Source organism: Ambystoma mexicanum, chromosome 3p, assembly GCF_040938575.1.
Source record: "Ambystoma mexicanum isolate Mex_15411 chromosome 3p, UKY_AmexF1_1, whole genome shotgun sequence".
Lineage (NCBI taxonomy): Eukaryota > Metazoa > Chordata > Amphibia > Caudata > Ambystomatidae > Ambystoma > Ambystoma mexicanum.
The window spans coordinates 1,250,202,645-1,250,215,975 of record NC_090925.1 but is presented as its reverse complement, the minus strand read 5'-3'; the positions used below and the strand labels follow the sequence as shown (position 1 = coordinate 1,250,215,975).

At 47.1% G+C, this 13,331-nt stretch overlaps 1 long non-coding RNA gene across 1 annotated transcript in view; it reads left to right on the top strand.

The window, feature by feature from the left end:
• The first annotated feature begins 251 nt into the window (after positions 1 to 251).
• The window catches only part of LOC138581412 (uncharacterized), a 578,201-nt gene continuing 565,121 nt past the window's right edge, over positions 252 to 13,331 (top strand). The window contains exon 1 of the long non-coding RNA XR_011304546.1: positions 252 to 1,048. This is a non-coding gene — a long non-coding RNA (uncharacterized lncRNA). The remainder of the gene's footprint in view (positions 1,049 to 13,331) is intronic.

Sequence of the window (13,331 nt, the reverse complement as noted above, 5' to 3'; positions counted from 1 at the left end):
CGAAAAGAGAAGATCACATGGAAGGGGCTGGGTTAGGCAGAATATGTTCGAGAGATAAAGAAGGTTGCCTCGCACCTAAGCTCCATGTACGAGTCATTATTAAATGTGTGGAGGCTTATGTCATTATAACAGATGTGCGTCAGTGTCACGTGCCTGTCTGAATGGTGCTTGTGGAAGCTATGGAGATACAGCGCCATTGAATTGCACGTCACGCTTCCTTCGCAACGTGCCTTGATGGTCTAGTTGTTTTCCGTCATGGCCACTGCCGGACTGCCTATAGTCAGTCGGTAGCAGTCGTTCAGAGCGTTGCAACACCAGTTTGTTTCTCCACTTTGGGTGCTGACAGTGTTTTCTGTTTTCATCTGTGCTCTCGCTGAGTCCCGCTGCGCTGTCTCTCTCCCGGTCAGCCACTTTCGCAGTGCCTGTTTTCACATGGCATTGTTTCTCTGGTTTCTCCCTTGCGGCTTCATCTGCGCTCCTCTCCCTGCTCTCTCTCTTTCCCTCTCACGGCTTCGCTGTGTGCTTTCTTTGGTCTCCCCTCTCGTTGTGCTTGCCTGGATTCTCTTCTGTTCGCTCCCCTTGCGAGCGCTGCTTACATCCAGGGATTCCCGGCCCACTGGCTTCAATTACCTTGACCCCCTTTGGTCTTTCCATTTTCCTGTGCCTACCAGAATTTCCTGTTGGCCCTCTACTGACCCACTGGGTGCTTTTCCTACTACACTTACCTCAGAGGTGGCTACCTGTTCCCTCCACGTTCACACTATTATCAGAAAAAGACTTACTCTTCAGTTCTTCACACCTGGAAACCCACCTACAAGATTCAGTTCAACAAGAGCTTTCTGGATCAACATCTGAAAGAGGTTTTTTCTGCCGTTCAAGACTTTTTCCTCTTGTGTCGCTTCCTCGGGAAGGGGCCCCAAGCCGCCCACTTATCAGAAGGCAGGCATAGTGGCTTCCCTCTGACGGAGACCATATCTCTTCCAAAAGAAGCGAAGCACTGAAAGACGAGGAAGAGACAAGAACCTGCAGTCCAGCGCCAGTGAATCAGGTGAGGAGGAGAGGACGTTGACAGACTTAAGCGACAATCCTTGTGAACCTGATAGTCGGTAAAAACATAACTCGTACCATATGAGCATCGGAATACAATGGAAACTAATAACGGTGCATATCTCAAACCCCGAAATCAGACCATATGACTCATTTGGAAAGTAAACTAATAGGGGCAGCTGAGTATGCATGCATCCAAGGTAGTAGTGTGTGTTAAATCGATTTGCAAATATTTGAACTGGTGCAAATCATGGAATGCCCTGAGCATTTCAGATGTGCTTCTGCTACATTAGCTCCATACACAAAGCCTACAACTGGAGCAAATCTGGAGTGGCCTGGTGCATACTGGATGCTCATGTGCAATTGAGATTTTCAAAGATTTGCCCGGGGGCATTGCAGGGATATCTCACAAAGCTTTATAACTGCTGTACTTATAGGCTTTGCAAATCATGTATGAAGTAGCCAGAGGAAATCTGAGATGCACAGGGCAACTCCTGATCTGCAGACTTGCCACTCAAGTTCACTGATCACCTCTCCCTACTCATTGACCTTACTGCTTCACTCAGTGGTCCTCCCAACTTCTAACTGGTCACTTAGTGGTCTCCCTGTCTTACTCATGCTCACACTATTATACTCACTGGCCACTCTGCCCTCCCCCCCCATTTTGTGATCACAATACATTAGTTACTGGTCACCCTGCTTCGGGTTCTGGTCACCCTGTGACGTTCTCTGGTCACATTAACGCCAGCACTTGTGGACCTGTGCCATTCACGTCTCATCCCGATTCATTTGCACAGGGCATAGTCCTGACTCGGACATCTGGCATGTTGAATTCTCTTACAAGTTCCCTGCCAAATGTAGAATTAAAGAGCTGAACACAATGTTTTTTTCCATAAATAAGCACATTTCTGTCTTAGGGTGTAGCAAGATTCCATAGAAGGTTAAACTCCAACAATTACTTTCTAGCCATTCATCACACTTTCACATTTTCTCATAGAAAAATTCACTTGCACAATTTCTTCAGGCAGGACGATTAGAATGTTGTTAGTAAGTAGTTCTACTGCGCCCATCATGACCGTAGTGGTCTTACTGTGCCTGACATTGTCCAAGCAGTGGCACATTGTGACCCCACCAGGGTGTCATCAAACCTTAATCTGTGGCTATAGAAGAAGGTTTGGGGAGAGAAAAGTGGGATTAGCCAGTGGATAAACAATTTAGTCAGGGAAAATAAAACAAATTAGGTGATGAGAAGGGATCGTGGCTGTGTTAGCTGGGATGTGTTAAGGTGGTCCCAATCAATAATCAATAAATAACCAAACTCAAGAAAATTGAGTAAATACAAGTGCACAACAATACCCATCTTTATTCAAACATGAATCAGCGAGGAAAACACACAAAAAGCATTATAAATGTTACAATGTAAAGCATAAGCTTTTAAGTCCAAAATACATAACACATGATGTCATAGTTAGTGATAAGAAAACATCTTCTACCATTGGTTAAGGGAATATAGTAGCTCAACATCTTATACATGACGTCTACCACTATGGGATATTCTTTAACTGATGGCTCCTCCTAAGGTCAGCCTACTATAAGGCGCTGTATTCTGCTACCTTATTGCTTGGCACCATGCGCCAGTGGCCAAGTTGGCAGACACAATTCTAATTCGCAGTTGATTTGCTCATCCGACCTTGGTCACTTTAATGTGATGCCAGAATGTGTGGTGGGGAAGAATAGATGGGAGGGCTGCTATGATTCAGTGTAAAGAAGTTAACTCCCTTCCTATTCTCAGGCCTGAGACCTTTGTCTGCCAATTTGCCTGTGGCCTTTACACTGGCTGTGTGTCTGGCTGCACTACAGAAATATCAGGTGCGCTGTCTAGTCAAGCCAGGAATTAATGGTCATTGTTCTGATCACTTGGTAGGGGACTACTACTTCAGGCCTCATTTCCATCTATTTATTGAGTTGTCCGCTATTCTAACCCGTATTTGATGATCTGTGTGTTTATTTAATAAGAGGCTGTTTGGCACGGGAGCCTCTTGCACCCGGAGATCAAAAACTATCTGTATTTTCTCACTGATACCCATAGAAACTGATTCGCATTTAGAGTTGCATGCTGTGCACTTCTGGGAAATGTTATCTAGTGAAAACAAAGTAAGTTCCTAATAGAGGAACTACTGTCCCCTGCACACTTTCACTAGCTCAAATAGAGCCCAAATATTAATATGACTTAGATACACCAAATATGTGTGTACATACTTTGCAATACTTATTATTTAGTTTAAAGCACAAAAACACATTTTAGTATTCAATGAAAAACCTCCACACATAAATTGTAGGTATTTCCAGTTTCTTTAATTTTCAATAATTTATAGTTGGCCCAACGCGTTTCGAGAAGTTCATCTCTTCTTCAGGGGCATATTGAACAAAATGTATCACATCTAAAGGGAAATTTCAACAAAACGTGTAATTATCTATATGATAATATATATTCAAAGTCAATCATAATTCAATATATTGTATTCACATGCATTCTCATCAGGAAAGAACCCAATGTACTGCTGGCTTAGGTAAATATCATTAAAGTAAACATATTCACTCAGTTATTCAACTATAAAGTTGTTCGGTCTATTCTATCCTAGACAATCAGGTGTGTCCGACAATCAATATACCAAATTCAAAGTTTCAAATAGTAGATATTCTATATATTTTTTTTTAAAAAGGCATTCAAGGGTCTGACCGCCAAATGGCGGTGTAATAGAGGCATTCAAGTGGGAGATATCATTGTCATTGTCGGTAGTTGACAAGAGAAAGAGTGGCTATTAATCAATGATTATTCATGTTGAGAGATATGAGGCGGGCTGTATCTTTACAAAAGAATATTAGTCTCAAAAGGTTTTTGTGCTTACCCTTATGGTAAGGAAAGTAGTCACCGTGAAGGTAGAATGGCAACAATCTCAACCCGGAGGATCCGGCAGAACACGAGATGCTGTGACTTCTCAGTCGTCTGGGTCGTACTCTAATGATTAAAATGTGTAGAAAAAGGCGTTAGAGCCCGATCGTGTAGTTTAAGGAAGCAAGGTAGTGCAGAGGAGGATCTGCTTACCTTCTCAGTCCGGCAAGAAAGGAGAAATGGCGTGTCCGTTCCCGTGCTCGTAGTAAGAGTACCGGGCGGCACACTGAAGTAATGGTGCTTGACTATGATGTCACCACGCAGTGGCATCAGGTGACGTCACTATTGTAAACAAAAAATCGGGAAGAGTAGTGTACGTTAGTGGCGAGTGCAACAAAACATACGAAGGTAGAAAATGTATTAAGAATGTATGGAAGTGATCAAGTTCTGAAAGGTAGGTAAGACGTCAGAGCGGACGGACTTCTTGGGATAGAAAGATCCCTTAGAAACATAAGAGCAGAGTTGGAATAGTTTTCGAGTGGTAATAGTGTTCATGGGTGTTCCTAAGAGTAGGTCTCAAATGGAATTACAGTAAGGTAGATGTCAAACAACAGTAAAAAAACATACTAGTGGTTCTGGGAAATGTGGTTGTGTAGGTACAAATGTTTCACCTGTACAAAAGTTTAGAAAAAACATACTTGTAGTCCTTTGCAACGGTACTGCTTAAAGCAGGTGTATTCCTTTAAAAGTCCATTCGGGCTCACACTTTCTGATTCAACTCGCCTGTTGTTTTGAGGCTTACAGTCTACATCACCCTGATATTTCATGGAAACCTTTGTATATATGTACAATATGCATGGGTACATATATCATTACATACAATGTTCTACATTGAACGTCTGTCTCAATGATGGGAGACTTACACTCTAATGAGTAACCAGTTCACCTTTGTTACATTGGAAACTTTGTATCATTCGTTTTTTTTTAAGTAACTTACATAAGTGTATATTGGACTAAATTTGGTTAGTACATTGGGTATTTCACAAGAATGGACCTAAGTAAAAGTCTTCGTTTAAGCCTAATGGAGTCATGGCATCCAATTTATGGATCCAGAATAATTCTCTTTGTGCCAATCGTTTGGCTAAGTCTCCCCCTCTTGGGGCTGTTCGAAGCACCTCTAGTACTAGTACTGGTTAGTCTCAATTGAGATATATTATGTCCATTTTCTTTGAAGTGTTTGGCAACTGGGGATTTAATGTTGCCCGTTCGTATATTGGATTTATGTTCCGTCCATCTCTCACATGCTTTGCGGGTGGTCTTGCCCACGTAATATTTTCCACATGGACACTTTAATCCGTAGATCACATTTTTACTTTCACAAGTGGCAAAGTCCTTTAGCATTATTTTTTCACCGCTATTAGGGTGTCTTATGTGGTTCCCCCTTGATGAGGTTGGAGCAGTGTTGGCAGTTGAGGCAGGCATGTGTTCCCATCTTCTGTTTTCTGAATGTGGTTTGGGTTGGTTTCTTCATTCTTTCTGCCCTAATTAGACTATCTTTAAAGTTTTTGCCACTCTTATAGGCTAACATGGGCGGGTCGGGGAATAATCTGTTCAGATTTGGATCTGATTTTATCAGATCCCAGTTTTTGTTGATTATTCTCTTGATTTGGAAACTTTGGCTGGAGTATTTTAAGGTGTGAATGAGTCTCGTGTTTTTCTTGGGTTTGTCCTGAAGTAAATCTTCTCTGGGTATAGCGTTAGTTCGTACTAATGTTTTGTCAATTATTTCCGTTGGAAATCCTCTTTTCTTGAATCTGTCTTTCATGATTTCTTGTTCTGTTAGTAATTCTGTAGGATCTGATGTGATTTTTTTCAACCAAGGAAATTGAGAAAAGGGTAGATTGGCCCTCATTACGACCCTGGCGGAAATCGAAAAACGATGGCGGAAATGCAATACCGCCATCGAATAGCGCTCGGTGCGACTATGACCCGTCACCGCAAAGTACGAAGCCATTAGCGACACCGTAGTGAACGCCAACGCTAACTGCACCAAGTACGCGCGCGCGCGCCATGCCAAACCGTAAATACCACCATGGCGCAAGGGTACGCGAATTCTGACCCTAGCGGACATGTACCTAACGCCATCAAGCATGGCGGAAAGTACCATTCCGCCATGGTGAGAAGTACGGCATCGCGAATCAACCGTAAACGGCCCCACTGAGTGCCTGTACACCGCTCCCTGCCCACAAAGTACAACTCCCCGTAGGTGCAATGAAGTCACAATGCAACCAGTGAAATGTACAAGTCACCCATGCATGCCAACGAACAAAAGATTCACAATAGGGGCCAATGGGAGCTGCAGGGCACAGATGGCACGAATACAGAAGCCATTCCAATGGACATGACCACAGTCCCCCCCCAGAAACGCACGCAAACACAGGCACCTGTGACCAGCAATATTCCGAAAATCACATCATTCCACCAGTCCACCTGGCTGACCGGCATCTGTTACACAAAACCCAATCCCCCGCCCCTGAGCATGACAACATTCAAACTGTCATATTGGCAGCCCCCATCCCTGACCTCACTGGGCTTCGTAGGCAAACGCGCCCAGCACAGTACCACGCAACTAAACTCCGAAGCTGGAACCCAATGCAGATCTCCTCACAATACATCGCTCCCCAAATAGGAATATGCCACATCACTCGCAAAGAAGAACGCTACACGGCCCATATCAGAATAGAAATTTAATGCACAACAAAATCACCAAGCCCATACAGCCATTAGGCCATGAACTCCAAAACACATTTCACCATTGTGGGCTGCATCCGCAAGAAATGACCAGCTACTACTTGTGTGACGCCCTGTTCCATCATGGTACACAGAGCCACATTCACGTACGAAAAGGCAACATGGAAGCGCACAGAACCGCAGGGCCGTCCCAATGGGGAGGCACTAGTCCAGCTGAAAGGCCGAAATGTTGCTCCGAGCCACCAGTACTGCGTAAGGGCATGTGGCCCATTGGCGATCGTCCCATAAGATTGTAATGCTGCTCCACTGATTAACACGAAGCAGCAGGTGTCGGGAGTAAAAGCCATCTGCAGGAGTGGCATACAGATGGCAGTGGCAAAAGGGGAGGAGATACCTGTCAACCAAAAGAAAAGAAAAAGAACAGAATGGCCATCAGAACTACATTCGAACAACTCACTTCAATGATCACACTAAATCCACAGCCATATGCATGCTAGCCCACTCCAAAGGATCATCACCACCCCAAAACCACTTGCGACTCATAACCATCTATATCGAGGTGTAAACACCATCACAAACGAGTGTACCTGTGCATGCGTCTGTCAAAACAGAATCCATCAGATGGGAATGTTAACGTGCATGGACACAAGTGTCTGAAGGCGCGTCGAGACAGGGAGGGCTCAACAAGGCCAGATAGACGATGGTCCCACTATGGCAGCCCTGCATCACATAGCGCAGGGGAGGCGGATAGATTCCAAGAAGCCCTGTACATGGCAAACTCTGTATCAAATCATCTGCCCATGCATCCATTCATCATTCCCTCATCCCGGTATAAAAACTCCTGAATATTTACTCACATAACATTAGAAATATCCATTGAGTCTGTGCGTTATGCAGCCTGCAAAATCCACAGTGCCCCAGCCCGTAATTCCAGTGTTGTGAAGTAACATGTATTTGGGAACGTCCGGCCTCATCGCCCACGTCGCTATTGCGCATCCCAAACTATTCATATCAATCATTGCATCCTTGCCATGGCCCCTGTCTCAAGGACATTGAACAATAGAACGTTATATTTGCAGTCAGACCTGTGGGCATCTCCTCGCCGCTAGCTGAAAACCGAAAGCGCCGCCCTTCGAATTCCTCATTTGCAACATCACGTCGAAAAGGCATCTGTGGCCGTTTGAAATCACAAATTAATCCATCTAGTGCGGCTGTGTGTGAAAATGGCAACTGCCTTCACCCACAAATGGGACGCCCCGCCCGTCGGTGCAACTCGGTACAGTGATGCATGAGGGCCCACCGTTACTCGAGTACTACGTTCCACTGACCCATCACAAGTCTCTTCGCGACTGCAAAGATTGTATGTGAAACAATGGGACCATAGCCGAATGTACATATCAACAAATGTTACACGGCCATCGGGTACAAATACATGATTGCAATAGCAAGATGCCATTCCTCGAATTGCAGCGTTGTGTGCGGGACGTGCTCGGCCAAAGGGGAGAGCAGCTTGCACAGGTGGAATGAATCACCACAGGTGGAGGCCATACAGCCTGAAAACACATAAATTGCACACCCAGTCTCCTCCCACAACCACACCCACTCCGAAATGCTACCGGCATGACTCGCGATGTTGGCCCTGGGGGACCTGATAGCACTGCAAGTACTCCAACTCCAAGAAGAAGACGAACACCAACTACAACCGGCCGCACGGAGGGGACGCAGGAGGAGGAGGAGGCCAAGGCAGGGCCAGCAAGGGCCGCCAGCACAGCCACTACCACCACGCAGGCAGCCCGCAATCCCACGCCTCCGAGCACATCCGTTCAACCTCACTGCTGAGCAGATCCACACCCTCTACCGTTTGGACCGGGACACCATAGCCGCCATTGTGGACATGACACAGGCTGACCTTGTCAGCATGATAGATAGCCCAACCGCCATCCCACCCCTACTGAAGGTGGTGTCTGTACTCCACTTCCTGGCCACAGGCACCTACCAGCACACAGTCGGACAGTTGCATGGCATTTCTCAGCCACTGTTCTCACGGACACTATTGCAAGTGCTCGATGCCCTCCTGCAGCACGCAGACGACTACATCTCTCTACCACGCTCGGAGCAGGAAATTACCAACACAAAAGTGGGATTCCATGCCCTTGCCGGCATACCGGGTTGCATTGGTGCCATCGACTGCACCCATGTGGAATTGGTCGTCCCACATGCCATGGAGGCCCAGTACCGCAACCGAAAACAATTTCATTCCCTGAATGTACAAATGGTGTGTGACTCCAACAGGATCATTACACATTGTTGTGCCCGATTCCCTGGATCAACCCATGATTCTATGGTCTTGAGGAACTCTACTATACCACGCTACATGGAGCGACACGCAGGGAACAGATCCTGGCTACTCGGTGAGTCTCATTACATGCATGATAATGTGGGGTATGTGATTCGGCAATGACCTGGCAGGAAGGGGGGGGGGTGTGCGTACGTAGCAATGGCATTCCACATCATACGTTTATCGTCCACATACAGGTGATGCTGGATATCCACTGAAGAGATGGCTCCTCACACCAGTCCGGAACCCACGGGACCAGCATGAGGAGGACTACAACCATGCCCACTCACGTACCCGTGTAGTCATTGAACAGGCATTCGGCCTACTGAAGACTCGTTTCCGCTGCCTCAGCAGGTCTGGCGGGGCACTCCTGTACCACCATGAGAAGGTTGCAAAGATGGTCATGGCATGTGTCATGCTCCACAACATGTGCGTACGTAGAAATGTGCCCATGCCCCCTGACGCAGAACTGCAAGCACCTGAAGATGGTCATGATGAGGGTGGGGATGTGGCAGCACCTCAAGGAGTCTGCGAGGCACCGGAGGGCCGTGACATTCGTCAGCATCTCATTGATGCATGCTTCTAGCACTCACGCCTGGTGGCTGCTACATGGACACGGCACTCGTGGCACTGTGTGTGTCTGGTACATGCACAATATGGACTGTACGCCTATGATGGCCTAGTACACAAAGATCATTGTCCACACATCTCATTGGTTGATCGTGCACTGTTTATGGCATATGTGATATCATGTTGAACACCCTATCGACCCGCCACCCAAGTGAGCCCAACACACCCCCTCCACCCTCCTACCTCCCCCCCGAACACCAGTGTCCAAGATGCTCATTGTCAGTGGGCTGTCGCTATTGCAAGCCCCCTCTGCGGGTATCAGGGGCACCCCTGCCTGTGGAGCGCAGGTTCCTCCCAGATCTACGTTGGGGGCTGCCCTGGACGGAACTTGCAACGGATGATGTCTCTGCCTGCTCACGTCCATGCATGTCCCTAAGTGTTTGTGAGAGCTCAGTGAGCACACGGTGCACTGCGGCAAGTTCGGCACATACGTCTTTGGACGTCGCATGCAGTTCCCCCCTCAGGCTCTCGGTGCTTCTCTCCATTTGGACTCTCAGGCTCTCGGTGCCACTCTCCATTTGGACTCTCAGGCTCTCGGTGCTACTCTCCATTTGGACTCTCAGGCTCTCGGTGCTACTCTCCATTTGTGCCCTTAGTGTCTCTGTACTTCTCTCCATTTCTGCCCTAAGTGTCTCAGTTGATGTTTCTATGTCTGCCTTAGTGCCCCCACATTCATCGGCATGGTCCTTGAGGAGCGTGGCCAGTTGCTGCTGTTGCACGATTAACTGGTCGAGGGACTGTTGCCTCTGCTGGGCCATGGCCATTTGCGGGGGTGTCACAGAGGGGCTGTTGACCTCATGTTGCCTTGCCACAGGGCTTGTGGGGGATGGCCAGTCGTCGTCTTGTGGGTGCCCCTGCGTGGTATCCTCATGTTGTACGGGATGGGACAGACAGGGGGATTGGGACAGGTCATGGATGGATCTGACTTCGACATCCCCGTCTTCTGTGTCGGAGCATGCTGCCATCAATGGGGTGTCACCTATGGTGCTGCTGCCACCAGAGGCAGTGCCTTCTGTGGCATCCGTTGGGGGGACCTGTGGTGGTGGTGTTGTGGGCATGCTGGCTGCTGGGGTGCCTGTTGATGTTCCCTCCTCTGTGCTGCCACCTGATTTGTGCTGCTGCCGTGTCTTGATGCGTGCAGCTGAGGTGGAGGGTCTTTGGCCGTTGGTCTTGGCCCTCTTTGCAGGTGTGCTGGTAGGGGTGTCCTGATGCTCGTCGTTTGGATCGGACCCTGTGGTGGAGTAAAGGAGGGCGAGGGTTATTAATGGGTCTGTGGGTATTGGAATGGCATTGTATCACATGCATTGGGGTGGTACCTGAGGGTGATTTGGGTCGGGGCCTTGGAGGTGCTTTCATTTGTGTGTGGAGTGAGGGTGCAGTTGTTTGGCAGCCTGCAGTTAGGGTGTGCCTGCTGCACGTGTAGTGGGTGTTTTAGGGGTTTTTAATTATTTATGTATTTATTGTGAGTTTTAAAGTGCGCTATCAGGCCGATGTGTGTGGACGTTCTCCTGGACATGTGTTTCTGTTGCACTATGTGGACACATGGTACTTCACATGATTGGACATTGTGGATTTAGCATTGTTTTATTTGGCCCACCTACCTGAATCTTCGGATGTCTGCACTCCTTTCTCCATCCCTCCGACTCCCTCTATGCTCTCCATTCCGATGGTGGAGGCACAGATTTCTTCCCAGGGGGTCAACTTGATGGGTGATTCAGGACCTCCCCCGGTGGCTGTGGCAATGTTGCGGTTGGCAGAAAGTATGCTGCGGACGGGTATCCGCAGGTCGTCCCATCGCTTTCGGCATTGCTGTGGGTTGCGGGGTGCGGTCCCCACCGCACTTACCCGCTGTGCCACCAGAGCCCATATGGCCTTCTTGTTCGCAAGTGCCGTCCTGGTCATTTGCGTGGAGAAGACGACGGCAGCATTCTCCTGGAGGGTCTCTGTTAGCACGGTGAGTTCCTCACGGGAGAAGTGGACCTGCCGCTTGCGGTCGCACGCTTTCTTCGCTACTTTTCCCATTTTTCTTGGTTTCGCTAGGGTGGATGACGGGTTGGGGTGTGACTCAGGGTAGTGTTTTTAGTGGTTGTGTGGATTTTGTGGTTTTATAGGTGTACGGCGGGATGTTTCCCGTTCCGGGCCCATGTTTTTACTTCCGTTTCCGTATATTTACGGTGATCCGTACTTTCCGGTTGGCGCTCACTGCGGTGTCCGCTGTGATGGGTGGCGGTATTGCACCTAGGGCGCCGTACGGCGGCGGTGTGGGCCGTTTTGGGGTCATTTCCGCCATCGCGGACTTTGCACTTCCGCCATGGCGTGGTGCTCGTGCCCGATGGGTCGGAATGGGCCGCACTTTGCTCCATCGTGCAATGGCGGAAACGCTATTTACGCTGTGGCGGTCCGGTCAGTCACTTTCCGCCAGGGTCGTAATGAGGGCCATTGTCTTTCAGATGGAGTGGGTGAAAGCTACCAAAGTGTAGGACACTATTGATGTCTGTTGGTTTTCTGTAAATTCTCGTTTAAAATTCTGTGTCTCTTCTTTCAACTTGTACGTCTAGAAAATGTACTCCAGGTGTTCCAATTTCTAATGTAAAGGTGATGTTCTCATGGCAGTTGTTTATGTAAGAGAGGAACTCTTTTAATTCATCGGCGGTCCCTTGCCAGGTGCCGAAGATGTCGTCTATGAAACGTTTCCAGAATTTGATTTGCTTTTCCAAGGTTCTTTGTTCAAAATGTGATGGTGTTCAAAATGAAACATGAATATATTTGCATAGGATGGGGCTACCGAAGAACCCATTGATGTACCGGATATTTGAAGATAATATTTGCTGTCAAATCTGAAGTAATTGTTATACAGGATGATCCTAATCAGTTCTATTGCAAAGACCTGGTTGATGAGTGTAGTATTATGCCTGAGGAGAAACCATTCCAGGGCCTCTATTCCTGCTTGCTGGGGTATTGATGTATATAAGCTATTCACATCCAGTGTGAATAGTACTAGATCCGTTTCATCAGTTCTTATTTCCCTTAGTAACCGTAAGAAATGTGCAGTATCTTTTAAGTAGGTAGTGGTTTTTTGTACCAATGGTTGAAGAGCCTTATCTAAATAGATGGCAAGTGGATGAAAAATACTTTCAGTACCAGCTACTATTGGTCGAAAGGGCGGCTGTCTGAGATTTTTATGCACCTTAGGAAGTGCGTAGAAAACTGGCGTGATAGGAAATCTTTTAATGAGAAAATCTCTTGTGGACTCAGTAATCCAATCTTCGTTGTGAGCTTTGTCTATTGTTTCTTTAATCATGGTGCTGATAGACATGATGGCGTCATTATCCAGGACGATGTAGGTATGTTGAGCGGTGTAGAAGTCTGAGGCTGCCATCTTTGTAAAAGTTAGTGTCCATCATGACTAAAGCTCCACCTTTGTCTGCTGGTTTAAGTGTGACCGTGATATCCTCTGATAATTCCTTAATGAGTTTTAATTGATGACTCCTTATGTTCATCTTCGTAGTATTACTGTATTTTAGACACAATTCTCACTAAAAGTCAGATGGACACATTGAATTTAGGGATTTCCTTTATTCCCACTAACAACTCCAGTGTCTTTGAGGAAGAAGTTAATCACTTCAAATTGATCAGAAAAATGGAGCTCAAAGTATTCTTTGATGGTCTACC